We start from the raw sequence: 12,453 nt of genomic DNA on the forward strand, positions 1-12,453 counted from the left end.
TGTCAAACACAAAAGCTGTCTCTCAGACGCCACGTCATCGAAGTGTCAAAACTGAAATTGAACTTTATGCATACATGCACCTAGGTCTATGTTGCTCTGTGGTCTATGACCGATTTATACGTCTTTGGCCTTGGACCTGCGGTGCCTATATATCGGTCATTGGCGTCAAGGTTAAGCTCACGGTACAGGTGGCAACACTGGCTCATTTTTTTTAACTTTCTGTGTGCACAGAATAAATTAAAACTAAAGCCTAAGGGTGGGGGTCTTGGTTTATACTACGGGCGGTCACCCAGCGGCAGAAGGGGGGTAAAAAAATTAAAAAATGGGTCTCGTTGTATGGTTATGTTCTCTTACGAGCTGGGGCCCGTTTCTCAAAAGCTTGTAACTTGTATTACAAGCGGATGTCACTTTCATAGATGGTCAAGCAAATCTTGTCAGTAAAAAAAGGCGCGAAATTCAAATTTTCTATGGGATGATATCCCTTCGCGCCTACATTTTTCAAATTTGCCGCCTTTTTCTAGTGACAAGATCTGCTTGACCAAGTATAGACAGCTTTTGTTAGAAAGGGACTTCCACTTGTATTACAAGTTACAAGCTTTTGAGAAACGGGTACCTGGTGTAGTGAAAAAAAAATACCTAACGCCGGCGACGGCGAATTAGTATGTCGATAATAATATATTTCATATTAATTTTGTGGTTTCAGATAAGGCGAGCCAGCGCGACGAGGGCGGCGGCGCCGGCTGCGAGCACGCGCGTGCGCGCGCAGTGTGGCGCGGCCGGTTGCCCGCGCGCTCCCCGCCGCCCTGCCACGTGTGAGACACATGCCTCACACACGCCGACCCCTCGTGACACACACGTCCCCCGGACACATCACCCGACACCAGTGTTGAACGTGAACTATTAGGTGCTTCACTTTTATCTCAAGCGAACCATTAGGTAGTAATATAGCGCCGAAATGTTTGAAAGTAAGCTTGTAGCTTGCTGAAAAATGATATACATATTAAGCTGCCATGACTGGCTATGTGCTACATTTTAGTCAGGGTTAGCGGGAAGCGCGTTTTGCTCGTCGGCCCTGATTGTAAATACGAACAACTTCTATGACACCTAGAATGGTTCTTCGTGAATATATCAATAGGCCTATAGAAGTATTCGTTATGTACATGAACCTAAAGTATCGCTTTCTGCTTATCCATATAGTTCATTTGTAAATAGTATAAGATGGTAGCGGCTCGCGCGCCATCCTCCTGAATATGGACAACCGAAAGTGATGCCATGGAGAGAATCATTCTGTGGAACATCTCTCCTCTTAGAGGTCTAAATTTGTACTTTATATGACTCAGTTTAAGGCAAGACACATTGATTTGTTTGATAAAATCAGTGCTAGCTTCCGAGACAATTCAATAGTTGACTGTGATGGCCTAATCCGAATATTGGCCCTGGTAACCACTGGAGATAACTTCAACCTAAAAAGTGATCTGGTGTATCTCCGGACGTAGTTGGCTATCGACGTTTTTATAATAATTTAAACGACAAAATTATATGACCAGGTAAAATGTACGGTCTAGAAAATAAACAGTACCTTGTCGTGTCTTGTCACTACAATGACAATAAGGCGAAATAACAAGCTTGGTTCAAACAAAACACTAAAAGGGTACTTATTTACGTATTCTAATTTCCTTTAAAAATAATATCTTGACTTTTTTATGAGATGATCAATTTTCTCATGCCCCAATATTTAATCTTAACGCCAATGTACTTACTGTAACTACAGACTATTGTAAAAGTTCTCTGCTACAGTAAAAATGTTAGTAGGTAGATCCTTGCGAAAATAAAAATAATTTATTAAGCAGGAATTCATGTAGTCCGAGTCTTATTAGTACGAAAATATCGATAACAAATAATTAGTACCTACTGAAAAACACTTTTAACATCTAATGACCGTGCTAGTAATAAAATAGTAGGTACTATTAGGGTAGGTATGTATAAAAAATTAATAGTTCACATTTGTCCAACATTCAACAGACTCCACGTAAATGTGTCTTATCCAGCTTAAAGTTACTTTATGTTAATGTAATGAACATTATGGTGCCAAGTGAGTCAGGCATTGAGGGCCATGTTAAGACTGATAAATAACTCAAACACCAATACAGGATCGCCTGACCTTAATGTGGATTAATTACAGCTAATATAAGTTTCAAAAACTGTATGTCTGTATTAACTTGTGAATCTTATGATACAAGAGTCTTACAATTCCTATCAGTTTATGACGCTTACTTCTCTTATGCACAAAATCAATAAAGTGTGACAGCATTTTCGAACTAATAATATTCGGACTAATGTCCAGTTAGAAAAGTTACTGGCTGCGTAATACGTCTGCATACTTACCTACACTCACTATACAAGGGCGGGCACGTGTGCAGCTAATAACTTTGCTGACAGTGCGAAATCGAATCAGTTGTAATGTTTAGTTTCAGTGTAATAAGTACAGAAACCGTTTCGTCACGTCCGGACTGGTCAAACGATTACTATGCGATACATTTTAAACGTCTAGTAATGAGAATTTACAAATAAACTCAGACCACATACAAATATGTATTATTCTCGATGTCCAAAATGTATCGTACGAGTATGATACAGGTGCAGGTGTATTGTAAGCTCGATTGATCGTATTTGCAACGAGGTTGTGAGTAATGTTAATATCGACCTCGTTCAAGCATGAGCATAAATAGATTTAAGTTAAAGTTACCTTTGTTGTATGTCGTGACTCAATGTATGCTGTATGCAACACATTTAATAGTGATCAGTCCAAATTCCCATGTGTCTCGTGCAACAGCCTCGACTTCTAGTCACCAACGCCGCGCGTAGCAATAACATAGATGTTACTTGTATATTATTTAAGTGTCCATTTAATATCTACATTGCGGGGTAACCTTTGTCGTCATCAAGTTGTTGTTCATATTAAGTATACCTTATATAAATGTTTGTCCGTTAATGTTGGGAGGAAGGTTGTGAGGCATCCAGGCGTCAATCGCTGATTGGTACCTACATTGCGAGGCAGTGTTATAATAAAGCAACTTTTACAATGTATCGATTTGCATAATAGACGATCTACCTAGTTCTTTAACAGATCCCTCGCGATTACTTCTTTCACTTAAACATACCTAGCTTTTTTCCACAGGTATCTGTAGTAAAACAAACCTAAATTATACATGATTCAAAGACAGTATACTTATAATGCCATAAAATAAAAGTTGCATTATTATTGTTAGCTTATGATGTTATATTTCAAACATATCCAAATAAAAGTGATTTATTGTTATATTATGTTGAACACAAGTTAATTGAAAGACGGGCTGTTGCTAAACTAATACCTAAAGTCGTGTTGTTGTTCTTTAAGCAAACATGTAAAATATTGCATAAAAAATAGCATGTCAAATCCAAATAGATAGCAATAAACGTGACGTATTGAAACCTAAGCGTTGTCAGAACCCAAACCTGCATCGCAAGCGGTAGAACAATGATATGATAGCATGTATACAAAATGTTGGGCTTGTTTTAAAACGCTACAACCATGTTTATATTATGAATACCTATGACATTCTGTTATTTATTTAATTAATTATTATATTTATAGCTAAATACGGGTACCATAAACTCATAAAAGAAACAGCCGGCATGCTACAAGTTTTTACAACAGTCTGTCTTTTAAAATACGGTTGTTATGTATTAATTGATTAGTAGTTAAATAGATTAACGTTCAACATGTTTTTCATATCATTAATACACATTTCATAGCGATAAACATCTAGATGAAAAGACATTGACTTATTATACAAAATAGGTAATTAGTGTTTAGCGTAGTTATAGCAATATCGACTATAGTATAAGGATTGCCCCTTTACTGGGCAGGATTATTTCATGTAAAGATGGTAATTTGAGTGATTCCATGAATAACATAGTTCCCAAACATTCCTTGTGCAATGGCAGTATAAGTATTGTTGCAAATAGCATGTATTACTACTTAAGGTTAATATATCAATCCAAATTTTGATGTTTCGTAATAAATGTGAATTGTTAAGTAATATAGAAAATGTTAAGTTATCGAAATCCAATGATAAAAATGAAAGCAGTTCGATCCCCGACTCCACTAGTCCGCTGAGCGCGCCGCGGCTCGCCGAGTTCAACACCGCTCCATCCAACCCACTTGCTCGCCCTCCCATCCCACACTCGCTACATTTTTATAGTATCTAGTCTCTAATAAGGTCAATTAGTAATCTGGAATTATGGAATCCTACTTAAATAAGGCTTTTTGATGTGAAACTAGTAGGTTGTATGAAATCATCTTAGCTCAAACATTGAAAGGGCACCATATTATACATACTTACTCGTATATAGGAGCCCCTGCACAATGCAGAATATTGCAGAACTGATACACAGATATTTCGAAATTTCCAGTGTTCTGGCGACTAATAATAGACCGGACCGGACAAAACAAGCAAGCAAAAATTCAATTATTGCGATCCCAAAAAGTTCAAGAAATATCATGTTGTTATTATATAGATGTAATTATTAAAGAGCCGCGACAATTTATTTCGTAGGTATCAATTAAATAATCTTTTTCTACTCCAGCACTTAAATGTGTCAATTAAATGACTGACAGTGATATCTAAAGCAATGTCATTTGAATGATTTGTCTATAGGCTCATAAGATGACTGCTAGCAGTCATCTTATGAGTATAATACAACTGCTTTATTTTTTTTAAAGATACAAGTTCCGATCATCTTGATTGAAAGAGGTATGTTTTCATTTACAATAATAACTCTTTTTTTTTTAAATAATAACTCAATTTTTTTTAAATAATAACTCTTTTTTTTTAATAATAACTGTTTTTTTTTGCTGCAGCTGTCATAGAAAAAGTAATGTATGCAACAGCTCATAATTGGTTCTTAAAATTCTCGGGTCTTTTTTTACAAAACTCGACTACGTCTCGTTTTGTAACTTCGACCCTTGAATTTTAAGAACCCTTATTATATCACTGTTGCATAAACTACTATTATTGTATTGTTTTATGCTATTTTTACAACAATATTGTAATCATATCGGCTATGAATTAAGGGTACGTGTCAATTTTACAATATGTTGAATTATATGATATGTTAAAACTATTAGTTTATTATAGTTTTACCCTTTCAATGGCAACCACGGTACATGCTCGTGTGTTAAGTATTGAAAGCATTTGTCGTGCTTGTGCGCTGATCCAGGGTATCTACAGTAAGTTAGAGTTGGTTGGTTAACCGATATATAAAAGTTGCTAACCGTACCTGAAATCAGTAATGTAATTGCACCACGAAAATAAAATTGGTACGAATTAAGCGTAGAAACCGAGGCTGTTGCAACGAATTTAGTCGTTTCAATTAATGTAAATGTTTAATGTGTTAAGATTAGAACATATACCTACACATTATGCCATAATGTTTCTGTTGTATACTGTACACGGGTCCATAAAATGTTTCATACATATAACTGAATGGGAAATGAAATGAACATTGTGAGGCATTCGTTGTTGAACGGGAGAGCGCAGCTCGTCCGCGGCTAGCGCCACCGGCACCGGCATCCAATTGTGCTCTCACCACTGTAATATGCTATACCTGTTTTATTTAATATGTTTGACGATACTACTTAGGGCGTGATTACATGACCAAAAAAAGAGAACTTAATCTGAGTTTTTGGTTAATAATGATAGCCAGCTAAATGTTACATGACAAGCACAACAAAAAAATTGAGTGTGAATTACTCATGTCGGCCAAAGTAGTAAATATGTCCATATAAATGAAGATGATTATTATTTCCAGTCAGTATTATTAGTTGGTACGTGCATTATGCTGTCTTCGGTTCCGCAGGGGAGTCCTGTAACAACGCGTGGGCCCGGTGCTTCCTTCACTTCTTACATTTAAAGTGGATGCTTCGTTTACGCTCGTCTCCTCTACACAAGCCTTGTTTTAAAGATACTAATGAAGATTATAAAATAAAAATGAATATCGTAGATAGATGAAAAGCCACATAGATTTCGGTGAGGAAATCACGATTTTCTATTTACTTGAGTAAAATCAATCTTGTAGTTAGGAATGGCGTTGGCAATTTTTACCAATGACTGACGTTCAATGTCCGTAATTTAAAACAGACTGTATTTAATATGGTCTTTAGGAAACAACTGTAATCGGTAATTATCTGTATATTCAATTTATGTTTAAGATTGTAGTTAGGGGATAACAGCGAAGCAGTAGCAAACAATGTGCGTTGTTATCAGAAATTGTTTCGAATACGATTACTCATTTCATAAATGGATTTTTTTGGGTGGTATGTGAATTCTGAAGCCTCGAATGGGAACCTTTATGTTATTTTGCAGTGTAAGGTATAAGAAAATGCCGGCTTTACTTATCAATAGCTGCTTCAATGCGTTTTGCGCTTAAGACTTCAGACAGCGATTTTAAAGCGATGATTAACATGCGCTAGTATTATTGATTATTATTATGAAATTGTCACATTGTCGTGATAACATAATGAAAATAAATAACTAAATAAGTACTGGGTAATGAATACATGACGGACATCTGGAGGACTGATCATTTTATTAACAGAGGATCGAATGACAGGTCAAGACAGTGGGACAATTTCACAATGAAAGCAGTTATGTCTAATGTACAGTTAATTTCTCACTTTGCCCCCCTCTCCGTCCAGGTTGAAGCGTGTTCATAAATTATGAATATAATATCACTTACTCGATTATTGAATATCGTTATAAATAAGTGTCAATGATACTAAATCGTAATTCTAAGTTAATCTTGATTTCTTTGTTTACATATCATATAGGTTATTACTTGAACGCTCCAAGGTATGTTAGGAAGTACTGTTTTCATAAAATAAACCTATTTTGCCACAGATCGTGCGCGCGTATAGCAGTCCTCTCAAATACTCAAATGCAGTTTTCTTAATACCGTGATTATTTGTACTTTAATATGCTAATCGTTGCTACTATGAGCTTAAATATTATTTTAATATTAATATCTAAACTAATTGAGTCTTAATTCGATCATCTAAGATATGATAAGGTTTTTAAAGCGAAGCGGTTTTTCTAGGTACATAATTACATTATCCTCTTACAAGTACATTAAATAAGAATTAATAATATTAAGAGCTTTTTGACTAGTATACTTACAAAAAGATGAGGTCTTATGAAATACTCTGAATTTTTCGCGATACTTTATTATATTAATATCCATCCAGTATTATTAGATATATATATATATAAATGCCATTTTCTAGCTCCTATAGTGTGTTAATGTAATATAGGTTCACCGAATTGGCCAACAAAAACTAAATTAAGTACAAATGTTTCGGTATAATTTACTTTTAGTTAATAGGAATAGTTAACAAAAAAACTTAAACATTATTTTCATACCTCAAATTTGAAAAAAAATATGTTGCTCCATGTATTATTGCGTGATAATCTTGAGATGTTAGAGCGGTTCGGTATTTATATTTAATTTAAAGCAATTCCTAAAACTTGTTTATACCGTAACGAAAAAATCGAAATGAAATGATCAGTAATAAAAAAATATCACATTCTGAAAATTATTGTATTCGCGGCAGTAGATAATCGTAGCTCCTTACTGTAATTCTAGCCTAGCCACCAACACAATAAATGTCTAATACATAGCATAAACTAGAAAACAAAACTTAAAAACAACACGAATGATCATGTATAGGTAAAAAGCCTTAACTGAAGCTCATCTTATGTGTGTGTGTGTGTTTGTACACTTTGTACAATTTACAAAAACAAATTAAAAATGTACAGGGGTCTCCAAACTTTTTTACCTGAGGGCCATATTGCGCCTCAGAATTTTCGCGCACCACCGTCGGCGTCGAGGGGGGGTGTATCTGGTTGCTGCTGTTAGGGCTGAACATCTGGAGCCTGGCTCCCGCGGGCCGGATTGGAACGCTGTCGGCGGGCCGGATTGGAACGCTTCGCGGGCCGGATTTGGCCCGCGGGCCGGGGTTTGGAGAGCCCTGATATAATTAATATAATGCATGAGTTTTAAATTGTACGTTACTTTACAAATTTCAAATATTAAATGCCAACTACATGCGAGTAGAGCTTTTCTAAAGTATTTTTCTATACCACACGATTACCGGTCAAGAACAGACAACAGTCGCGACGGACGCATTTAGTATAGATCTATAAATCTGTGAGCATACTTAGACGCAACACACAATTTCATTTTATATAGATGTTACCTACTACTTTCGCTCAAACCATCGCGAACTTATCAGTCATACCCAATACCGGGCCTGGATATGGAAATTTCAATTACCTACCTACTTAATGCAAAGCAGCGTCTCTGCGTCAGCAAATGATGTACCAAGCGAGCGACAGTCTACGAGTCAAATTTTAGCTTAGCAGCGTTTAATCCGGGTCTTGTATTTAGTTCAATAAGAGAAATTCCTAATTGAAACGTTTTTGACGATGGTTTTATTGAATGTGGAGCAACTGTGTTTTTTTTTCTATCAACGAGCTTGAGGTTTCGGAATTCATTAAGTCATACGCCCTGTTAAAGTTGATACGTAGGTTGATACGTGTACATTTAGTGAGATTCTATTCGTAGTATACCTTACTTTATCTCATCAGTTATCATATTTCTGTTTTTATTGATTAGAGAGAGCGTGGTAACTTAACGAACAATTCGATGTAGTATTGTATACCTAGTCGACCAAGTAAATATAGATAAGTGAATTTCACTCCTAAATAATAGTCTGTTGTAAAAATAAATTATCTTTTGTATCGCCAATATTGTCATATACGCAAATTATTAATTACAGTACACCTACCTTAACCCTTGTCCGCCAAAGACGTCACAACTCACAACTGACCGAGGCTACAGACTAATATCAACCTTCGTGCATTCCTACAAGGGCGATAGGCGTGACGTTCAAAGGGTTCATGTAATACTTATTATGCATGCTTACCTACATAATAAGTTATCGGCGCGATTCGGGAAATGAATTAGAGATTCACTAGATATGAAATAGTAAAGATATGTGACGTTCCACGGCAAAAGGTACCTTATGGCGGCTGGCGCCTACGCTATTATTAACGCCGCTCCAATACTCAGCCGGGGCAATGGTACCGTTTGCCGTTGAACGTCACATATCTTTACAATTTCATATCTAGTGAATCTCTAAATCATTTCCCGAATCGGGCCGTATGTCCTTTATGATCTGTGGGTTCTTGCAACTCGTAAAGTTTAAAATTCAACATGATTGAACAGTATCGTGAAATATTGTAAAGGGTCATGTGTACAATACTATGTCGATGTTGCGAGAGTGGTGCGACTTAATAAGACACTGTAAATTATCGAAGCCACTTTGCCATTTTGTGTAAATACCGTATAAACACTAGACAGTCGGTGTTTATTTTTAATACGTGGCGATTGCTTAGGGCATTGCGTTATCAAGAACGTAATTGACAAAAATAGGGCTCAGCCTAATTTGATTAACTACTCAAAAATATTATAATACTGTTCGCGCTTGATTGTGAAGCCAAACTCATTAGAAATTTGACAAACTTTCTGATTATATTAGCTAAAGTTTGTTTGGACGTTAAGCATCTCTGAATTATAAATATAAGCTTCACTGTGGTTCGATCGAGTAAGGCGCCGAAGAAATGCCGGACATCTTAGCCGACGGTATCCTCTCATCCTATCCTCTTCATTTATAATTTAAGGTATGCGAAAGTATATATATTTTTAATAAGTTTAATCGCTGACTTGACTGTTTTAGAAGTTATATAAACCGTTGATTGATGTTTTTAATACAAGGTATCTGACTATTCCATATCAATAAAAAAATCAGCTGAAGCTTTTGCTAAGTATGTAGTTATTTAACTTGACGTCCAAACAACTTACGCAATATGCTTACCTACTACGAAACTAAAACTGATTTAAATGAAGAGCTAATTTTATAACTTAATTAGTTGTGACCGTGCTCTATTCAGACATGTTTTATTTTTTCTTATTAAGCTGTAAATCGAAAATTGTATAAATAATAAAAATAAAGTGACACATTTGTTTTATTCCTTGCTTGGTTGAACCTACATTTATGTAATAAGTAAATATGCTTAAGAGGTAAAATTAGTAATTGTTATGTCCTTATGTCATTAGACATTTTCTACATAACCATCAAACCGTGTAAGTTTTGTAAGTTTTGCGGGTTTTGAAAGTTTCTACGTAATACCGAAAGTTTCAGTAATGAGCAACAACTTGGAGATGACGCAGTAACAGAACACGTTTATTGCTTGAAAATAATACTCTTTGTCTTTTTTAACCGACTTCAGATTTCAAAAGAAGGTTTGCGATACGGTTGTATGTCTTTTTTTCATGTTTGTTACTTCGGAATTCCGTTACTTCTAGACCGATTTTGTTTTTTTTTTTCGTTTGATTGAAAGTATACAGGGTGGCTTTGTTATCTTTGACCAAATTTTTCCAGGCACTAGGTATCTTAAAGATTCTAATTCCGAAAAAAAAAACAGGAGATTCAGACAACTTTAGGTATTCAAATAAGTTTAGTGAAAAAATCCTGTATACTTAAATAGATACCCACATTACCACTGCACACCACAAATTTACATACAAAAAGTACACCCTTAATTTCCCAGTGTATATCGGGCAGGACATACATAGCCGTTGAACCACTCTTTGTATTTTTTTCCTAATCAGTATCATTAGAACTATATACCGTCAAGGACGCTTGAACTTACTTCCATGACTTTTTGTGCCAAAGGGTTGAGATAAATTGTCCGTGTAGGTACCTTCTAGTTTTAACACACAACGACAGTCAAGATCAGACATGAATCCAACAGGATCATTTCCAATTAGAAATACCTATCTGCATACTATTCTCATTTGTGTTAATGACTTCGTTAATTTCATTCGCTGCTCTCATACAGCGAGACCTGATGCGCGATAGCGATAGATTATATAATGTAAAAAACGATTACCAGTTCGCCGGACGATATAAGCCTGTCAGATACACACAAAAGGTGACAGTTCCGGACAATTGGCAGACTGATATCGTCCGGCGGACTGTCCACGACAATTAAATATCACAATAAGTTACAGTTTTTATTATTTTAAAAATTCAGCATAATAATAATCAATAATATGTTATATACAATAGGAAGTGAAAAATGTATCAGAATGACTCATGCGAACATTACTCACATGGTATTTTCATATATTTACTTTTCTATTGGCGTTAAAGATTGAATGTTGTCACCCTGACTACACCTCCATGCTTTCTTACACCACCTGTCACAACTTCGTATAATATACATATATTATAATTATAAAATAGATAAAAACCTAAGAAGTGCCCTTGGTCGACGAAATTATGTACAAAATTTATATGGAACTTACGTCACAAATGAAGTATGTTTACCTATGGAAGCTTGCAACTCCAGTAGCACAGGTAAAATATGGCAATTTGGCGGCAAAATATGTACATCAATAAAAAATAGTTTATGACCTTTATCTTGCCACTAGAAATGAGGATCTACCGAGTCCTATCAACATTTAGGCGTCCTAACCCCTTTGGGGGGGGGGGGGGTATGAACAGGGAGTTCATTTAAAAACAATCATGTTTCACAAACTATTCGTGTATTTTTTTGCGCTGAATCGAATGAGATCACACTCATACTTATACGATCAGTTTTGCAAGATATTTATGATTTATGTTGAAAAAATGGAAAAAACACGTTTGTGTTTTATTATTTTGAGTAAGTAGTAGTAGTAGTAAACTCTTTATTGTACAAAAAGACATATTTAAAATAACATACAATTAGTAAGAAGTACAAAGGCGAACTTATCCCTTTGAGGGATCTCTTCCAGTTAACCTTTGAGTAGATGAGAGGAGAAAGGGAAAAGAGGGTGACAAATGCAGCAGAATGTACAACAAGGTATCAGAAAGATAAAGGATATAAATACATACAAAATTTATAGGATAAACATACATATATTACACAGAAAGAATGGGAAAAATACACAAAAAATTGGAAAGAATTAGAAAGATATAAAGCAACTATACAATAGAAATATATAATACATAATATTAATAGTTTGAGTAAGTATTCTTTTTTTCATATTTCATGCTCTGAAATTGAGTCATTGTTGATTTGTTGATCCTTAAAGTGAGCATAACTGAGAGTCTCTTAATTATTTGGCTGAAAGGAACGATAATTGCTGGCTTAATCAGAAAAAATAATTAAAACTTCGTTGTGAAATTGCATTTAGTTGTCTACACCATCACAAATTTAATTTAATTTAATAAAATCAAAATAACATCAATTCAATTTATCCATAACGCACATTAATATAAATAATAATCTCAAACCCACGGAA

The 12,453-nt window shown here is 35.2% G+C and overlaps 1 protein-coding gene across 1 annotated transcript in view; it reads left to right on the plus strand.

Annotated features, from left to right (window-relative positions):
* LOC134660812 (potassium voltage-gated channel protein Shaker) overlaps window positions 1–1,599 on the plus strand; it is a 159,121-nt gene extending 157,522 nt beyond the window's left edge. Inside the window, exon 10 of the mRNA XM_063516619.1 lies at window positions 704–1,599. The gene's annotated coding sequence lies outside the window, so the exon portion shown is untranslated. The remainder of the gene's footprint in view (window positions 1–703) is intronic.
* The last annotated feature ends 10,854 nt before the right edge of the window (window positions 1,600–12,453 follow it).

This window comes from Cydia amplana, chromosome Z, assembly GCF_948474715.1.
Source record: "Cydia amplana chromosome Z, ilCydAmpl1.1, whole genome shotgun sequence".
Lineage (NCBI taxonomy): Eukaryota > Metazoa > Arthropoda > Insecta > Lepidoptera > Tortricidae > Cydia > Cydia amplana.